The sequence below is a fragment of the Anguilla rostrata genome, chromosome 9, assembly GCF_018555375.3.
Source record: "Anguilla rostrata isolate EN2019 chromosome 9, ASM1855537v3, whole genome shotgun sequence".
In the NCBI taxonomy this organism is placed as follows: Eukaryota; Metazoa; Chordata; class Actinopteri; order Anguilliformes; family Anguillidae; genus Anguilla; species Anguilla rostrata.
This window is the reverse complement of record NC_057941.1, coordinates 52,580,685-52,588,706: the sequence shown is the minus strand read 5'-3', so window position 1 is coordinate 52,588,706 and position 8,022 is coordinate 52,580,685.

The following is an 8,022-nucleotide window of genomic DNA, read 5'->3' as shown; positions in this document are numbered from 1 at the left end:
TCTCTCAGTGACACTGGAGCCTGTGTACCAGTAGAGTCTGTGTGGCATATTGTGTGTTCATACTTCCTCATATTCACCCTGCATCTTACCTCACTTCCTGTTCTCACCCACAGCACCTTTTACTGATGCAGTCAGGACTGTAATGGCCTTTAAAAAAATATATCATGTTTTGCAACAGCATGTGTGGTTTTATATGGATGTTGGTCATACGAATCTACATTTAGAGCATTATTTAGTGGTGCTGGTGTGGGAGGGTTATACTGGCGTAGAGTCTACTGCCGTCTGGAATTCTGTGGTAGGAACACGGCAGAGCTCTTCCGCAGGAGAGTAAATCGGCTGGCACTTGGTCGATGGAAAGTGCTGTCTCCAGTGTCTTTTCTGGAATATCCCACAAATGCTAGGCTGTGTTCAGATCTGGAAACTAAGAGGGCCTTGACATACAAATAACCTGGTTGTCACAGTCTTTAAATCACAGGGTGGCTGTTTATACTCTGTGGATGTGGGCATTGTCACTTTTAAAGACACCTGCTTCCCACACCATTATAGAACCACAAGAGCCCATCACTGTCCTGCTGTATCTCTGCTTTCTGTTAATTATCAGCATGTTAAATGTGTAATTAATTTAATTAATAAAGTATTTCATGAATTCATCTACATCATCTACATTAGATACATCTTGCCTTGAAGGATAGGACATACTGCTCTGTTTTTGGAGGATCTGTAATTAAGCCTGCCATTGACCACTGAAATGTTCCTCACTCTCGTGATTTATTTCCTTCCCACCTTAAAGATCGGATGACCTGAGCTGGCTGAAGCTGCCCTGATGGCGCAGGTGTGCCCAGCTGGAACACGGAACCCTCCCACCTGCCAATCACATCACCTGTCCTTCACCTTCTGGAACCCTCCCACCTGCCAATCACATCACCTGTCCTTCACCTTACCTGTTATGCTCTTCACCTGTCCATTTCCTTCATCTTCTCTTTCTCACTGTCCACTCGATAAAGCACAGTGTTTAACACTCCCCCCCCAACCCACATGGGATTTAAAAACCATAATTTAAAAGAGAAATAGCAACCATTGAGACTGAGATATGGTTGCCATTTGGGGAATTAAAAAAAACAAAACATTGTTTAAATGCATTATAGTTCCCGTTTGAGAGATTTTTAAAAATACTGAACAGAATCAGCTCCCCCTGTGATACGAACCCCAGATTCTCCATCCATCCATCCATCCATTATCTAACCCACTTATACCTGCTTGGGGTCGCAGGGGGTGCTGAAGCCAATCCCAGCATGCATTGGGCGAGAGGCAGGAATACACCCTGGACAGGCCGCCAATCTATCGCAGGGCACACACACCATTCACTCACACACTCATACCTATGAGCAATTTAGAGTCTCCAGTCGGCCTACCTGCATGTCTTTGGACTGTGGGAGGAAACCGGAGTACTCCACACAGAAAGGCCCAGGCCAGGACTCGAACCCAGGGCCTTCTTGCTATGAAGCGACAGTACTACCTGCTGTTGGTGTACTTAAAGCAATTTTTCCGTTTTTCCTTCCTATTTAAACTTTCGTTTAAACCTCAGACATGCTGTCCCGTAAGCAACGTAACTGCCGTTGCGGTCTCATGGAACCCGCGGATCGTGTGGGGCCGCCACACAGCCTTAGAGAGTAGATATGAATATTGCTGATTTGAGTATGAACGCTGATGTCACTGAGCAGAGATCATTCCGCACTGTGTGTGGAGTCTCGTCCTTCGCGAAGCGCCATTGCGCCGCTTCTGAATGTACAGACTTTTAAAATAAAAGCACATCTGTCACAGGTTTGGCCCGGCTGCGTCGGCTTGATTCGCTTCCTGAATTTCTGAATTCACAGACAAAGAATTGAAGAGAGCAATAATCATATGACTTTCTGTGTCAGACTTTTAACATTATATTCGCTGCAGCGTTCTTAATGGTACTTACACACAATGTCCACTAGAGGGCCCTCTATGCTCTGCTTGAAGTCTGCAGTCTTCGAGTATGGCACGTTGACATGTTGAGATTTTCTTGAAAAACACAGACATTTATTCTGTTTAAACAAGGCCCAGCCTCTCAAAATCTCACATTTGTATCACATTTGACATCTGATGTGTCATTTTGTTTCCTGAAACATGGTTAACAGAGGTAACACACACACACTCACTCGCACACATGCATATATATATACACACACACACACACGCACAGTCTCTCTCTCTCTCTCACACACACACACACACACACACACACACACACACACACACACACACTCACACACACACGCACACGCACACACTCCCAGCAGCTGTGTAAGCCAAGGACAGGAGAGGGGGAGCAGCTCCACAGGGAGCGCCGTGCTCTGGCTGGGAGGTCAGGGCGTCGCCCGAAACGCAGAACCACAGGAACACAGGACCCAGAGGGAGGGGCTGTGACACACCCTGCAGGCAGGGCGGGGTGGGGAGGGGCAGGGTACAGGAACGCAGGACCCAGAGGGGGGGGCTCTGACACACCCTGCAGGCAGGGGGGGGGAGGGGCAGGGTACAGGAACGCAGGACCCAGAGGGGGCTGTGACACACCCTGCAGGGCGGGGGAGGGGCAGGGTACAGGATGGGGGACACAGAACCATCCCACGAGGGGGGAGGGGGGGCTACAGGGACTTCCTGTGTTCCAGCTGACAGTGACAGACACCCTGGGGGAGGAAACCGATGCTGTACTCTCAGGAATGAATGAATGAATGAATGAATGAAAGGAGGCACCGCCCTTACAGAGGGAAACACAACTACAGTACATGACCGCAGCTGCCATGGTGAAAAAACACAGCTAATATGGCAGCGAAAGTTCAAAGACCTTTAGGGAGCTTATTCCTCAAACATTACAGCACAGTCCTTCCAGGTTGAAGGTTTATGATGTCATCATTTGGGCTGAGAAACGCGAAATTTTTTACTTACACTGGCACGCGCTAGGAGAGAAATCTTGGGCCCCTGGTCAGGGTGACAGCTGGCATACAGATCCCAGCATGCATTGCAGGCGGGAGGAGTCAAATCACAAGAAGAATGTGCCCTTGATTCTGCAGCCTCCTCCTACACACTCCAGAACATAAAAGCATCACCTGGCAACATGTATTTTATGTCTCCATGTGCATGCACCAGTATATGTGTGTGAGTGTGTCTGTGTGTGTGTGTGTGTGTGTGAGAGTGTGTCTGTATGTCTGTGTGTGTGTGAGTGTGTGTGTGTGTGTGTGAGTGTTTCTGTGTGTGTCTGTGTGTGTGTGTGTGAGTGTGTCTGTGTCTGTGTGTCTGTGTGTGTGAGTGTGTCTGTGTGTGTCTGTGTCTGTGTCTGTGTGTGTGTGTGTGTGTGTGTGTGTGTGTGTGCGCATAACACCCTGTATGTGTGGTTTTACTTAAAGAGGCTCTTAATAAAATCCCAGGACAGCTGAAGCCAGCTGCTAACGTTTGTCTGGCTTTGAACTAGAAAAGAAAGCCATGCTGCTCCATCCTGTTCCATTTATACTGGGCTGGACTACAACCACACCACTCTGCGCCTTCCACACTACATTTCCCAGGGTGCAATGCTCATCTAATGCTTCATGCTGTTAGGGTTGGATTTTAAATCCAGTTAAACTGGGGGTTGTTCGGATGGCCAGATTTGGAATTTGGCCAGTTTACTGAGGAGCCCTCTGCACTGCAAACACCCCAACAGTCTGCACGAAGGCCATTAATGCTGAACCTGGCCCAGCCAACCAATCACAGGCCAGCTTCTCAGCTGACAGGATATGCGTCCTGCTCGTCATGGTCATTTCCTGTGTATTGCTAACTCCTGTACTCATGTGTGACAGCCCTGCACCCGGCAACCAGGAGAATCAGAGTTGCACCAGAGAAAACAAGATTTCGGGAGGGGGGGGGTCCTGGTCTGTGCAGGACCTCTGCAGGGTAATGTAAGAACAGGCTGTGTGTAAGGGGGATTCACCCCCCACCCCATCCTGCCCCATCCCTGCTGAGCACAAAGGGTTAATGGGGCAAGGTCATCAAAGACAGGCACAATCCACAACCCCCACCCCACCTCCACCACTCCGAAAAAAACATGTTGTGGTCAAGTCTTCAAAGCTGTGTATCACATTTCACTGAAATGCAAATTCACTCATGGAAAAAAAAAAAAAAAAACGTACACAAAAATCTAGCTGAGGAGAGTCTGGCCTGGCTGGGTGCCGAAGTGCTTGTGTTCATTAGCACATGTACAGAACATATACGCCTGGCTGGCACATTCATTAGAAAAATATCCCTCTGAAAAATTAGGCATGCCACTTGTTTCTGTGGGTTCAGCTTGTGAGTCATCTTTTAAAGGTCAGTGTGGGGAGTCTTGGCTTTTATGGCAGATCACAGATCAGCTGAACCAGAGCCTTCTGCTGACTGCCAACCAGCAAGTGTGACACTTTATTACTGATCCACGATCAGCTACTATGAATGGGATGGGAAAAAAAGAAATCTATTCTCTACTGCTACCTCTCTCTCTCTCGCCTTTCCCACAGAATGTAGCTCAGAAAGAGGGAGAGAGAGGGAGAGAGGGGGAGAGAAAGGGAGAGAGAAAGAGGGGGGGAGAGAAAGGGAGAGAGGGAGGGAGAGAGAGAGACAGAGAGAGAGTAAAATGTGGATCGCGGTTGCGCTGAGCGTGGTCTGTAAATGGGACACACGTGTTGCTGCCTCTGTCGTGTGACCTGCGCCTTGAATATGTTTCCCATCGCGGCGTGACTGAGGAGGGGGGCCACTGCCCCCCCAAACCCAACTCTAACCCTAACCCCACCCCCAAACCCAACCCTAACCCCACCCCCAAACCCAACCCTAACCCCACCCTCAAACCCAACCCTAACCCCACCCTAACGCCCCGCAAACACGAAGCCAACCCCCAGCTGCCCCCCTACCTGGGAATAGAACCTTCAAACTCGGAATCACCAGCGCAGTTCCCAGGCCATTATGCTGCCCTGTGGAATTCAGCTGCAAAGCACCAAACTCAGCCAAAAGGAACCCAATAAAACTCAACTCAGCCATACGGAACCCAATAAAACTCAACTCAGCCAAACGGAACCCAATAAAACTCAGCCAAATGGAACCCAGATGGACAGATCCCAATCAAATCAATTCCACCACTCTTCGGTGATGGACTCCTCAGTTCTGAGAGTTCTGCCCACCTTTAGGTGAGAGCTGGGGAAACTGTTCGGTTCCCAGATATGCCCCCCCCTCCCCCCACTCCAGGACAAAAAAATGAAGGGGCAATCCAGCTCCCCTGTCCCGTCACAGATCACCCTATCCTCCACAGATCCTCAGAGTCCAAACCGCTCCCATGCGTTTGGGAAAACTGGCTACGGAATGTTAAACACAAACTTCAGGCCAAGCATTCACACATGCCAGGGAAATAACAAAAGGCCTGCCCCCTGCTGGCCTGGAGGAATGCATTCACGCATTTATTTATTGCACGCCCGTCTGTGCGTGGTCCCACCAGAACCCCCTCCCCCTCCCCCCCCCCTCCCCCCTGCCCCCTGCCCCACTGGCTCCAGGGTCCTTTCTCAGTAAATTACTCTGTAGAGAGAGGAAGTCCTGCAGACTCCAGACAATCCAGAGTACTGCACGCACACACACACACACACACACACACGTATACATACACACACACACACACACACGTACACATACACACACACACACACACATGTACACATACACACACACACACACACACACACATGTACACACACACACACACACACATGTACACACACACACACACACACACACACACACACATACACACACCAGGCACACACACGTATACATACACACACCAGGCACATACATTAACACACAAACATTTACACACACAGACACACAGACACACACACTCTCTCTCTCCCTCACACACACATACACACACACACATATGCATACTCAAACATACATACACACACATACACACACAGAAACACACACACACTCTCACACACACACACGCACACACACTCTCTCACACACACACACACACACACTCACTCTCTCACACACACACACACACTCTGTCACACACACACACTCACTCACTCTCTCACACACACACACACACTGTCACACACACACACACACACACACTCACTCTCTCACACACACACACACACTGTCACACACACACACACACACACTCACTCTCTCACACGCACACACACACACAGAAACACACACACACTCTCTCACACACACACACACACACACTCACACACACACACACACACACACACTCACTCTCTCTCTCACACACACACACACACACACTCTCTCTCTCACACACACACTCTCTCTCACACGCACACACACACACAGAAACACACACACACTCTGTCACACACACACACACACACTCTCTCACACACACACACTCTCTCTCACACACACACTCTCTCTCTCACACACACACACAGTCTCCACCCTGCACTAAGTCTCCAGGCGACAGGGGGAAGGAGGTTTGTGGGTCATTTTCAGAACCGCTGTTAACCATGTGTTCCTCTGTTTTGCTTAAATGGCATCGCAGACCCATCTGGTCTTCCTTCAAATTCCTTTATTTCTCCCCCCCCCCCCCCCACCCCGTTTTCCTAAAGTAAATTCAGCAAGGGATGGGGGCAGGGAACCCCCCCCCCCTTCAGTAACAGTACCCCCCCTCCCTCCCCGACACCCTCTCTGGCTGTAACTGCCATAAACTCTCTCATTATGGCTGCATAATCACCAGTTCAGTCCGGGCTGACTGTGGGAAAACTGCTCGGCCTTAAGACACGCGGATCTTGGAGCTGGAGCGACAGTCTTTGTTGCAGTAGTACAGGAAGCTAGTCTCTCTGTTTCTCAACCCCGTAAAGACTGGACGTGAGCTTAATGTGAAGAGCCAAGGTTAGATATCTCCCCCTGTTCTGCACTGACCTGGACTGGACTGCCCGCCCCACCACCCACCCCCCCTCGTTGGTTGTCATGGCAACTGAGAACGGTTACGACTCTAGTCGGTTGCCGGGGGTGGGGACGGAGAGCGCCCGGAGCATTCCAGAACACCTCTGCTCTCTTCCAGATGCCCAAACAGAGCCCTTCATTCTGCTCACTTATTTATTTATTTCAGAAACTTCCCAGTTTCCTTGTTTTAGAAGTTGCTCGGACCCTGATGGGAGTTTTATTTTGCAGTGTTTAAATCACAGACAGCACTTTTGTGTCGAGGTCCCAGAGTCCCACTCTCTCACTCGACCTTTCGCTCTGTTGTTCATCTCTCTTTTTCCATCCTTCCTTCCCTCAGGTTCTCAGGGATTCTGTCTCTCCTCTGTGCGTTACTCAAACACAGAAGACCCTGTGTGTGTGTGCCTGTGTGCGTGTGTGTGTGCCTGTGTGCGTGTGTATGTGCCTGCGTGCGTGGGTGTGTGCGTGCAGTAATGTGCGTGCATGTTTGAGTGAGTGGTGTGTATTTGTGTGTAAAGATACATGTGTATGTGTACAGGTATTTGTGTGTGTGTAGGTGTGTGTGGATGTATGTTTGTGGGAGACACGGGTATAAAAGTGAACTGAAGGACCCAGAGGTTTCCAGAAAAATCCTGATGTGGATTATGTGTATACTGAATGATGTATATTTCTCCTGATGTACATTAAGTAAAAGTGTATGTGTTACAAACCCCAAGGTTGCTCTCTCTATGTACTTATTATTACATTATTATATGAATTAAAATAAATTTAAAAGGTTTTCTCATGTACATTTTCCCGTTTTAAATGACGGACTTTCACGGATGTGGCACGCGCAGTACCGAACGGTAAACCTCTTCCCTTTGACAAGGGCTTGAAGCACCCACTCTGCAAGAAAGGAGCCCCAGCGGAACTGGGACAATGCCAGGGAGAACGGGTCGTGCTCTTGAAGTGGTTTCCTGAAGCACGCCAATCAGCCCTTTTTTTTGGGGGCGTTTAAAACCCAACCTCCCCATTCCCTGCTGAGCTGTAGGA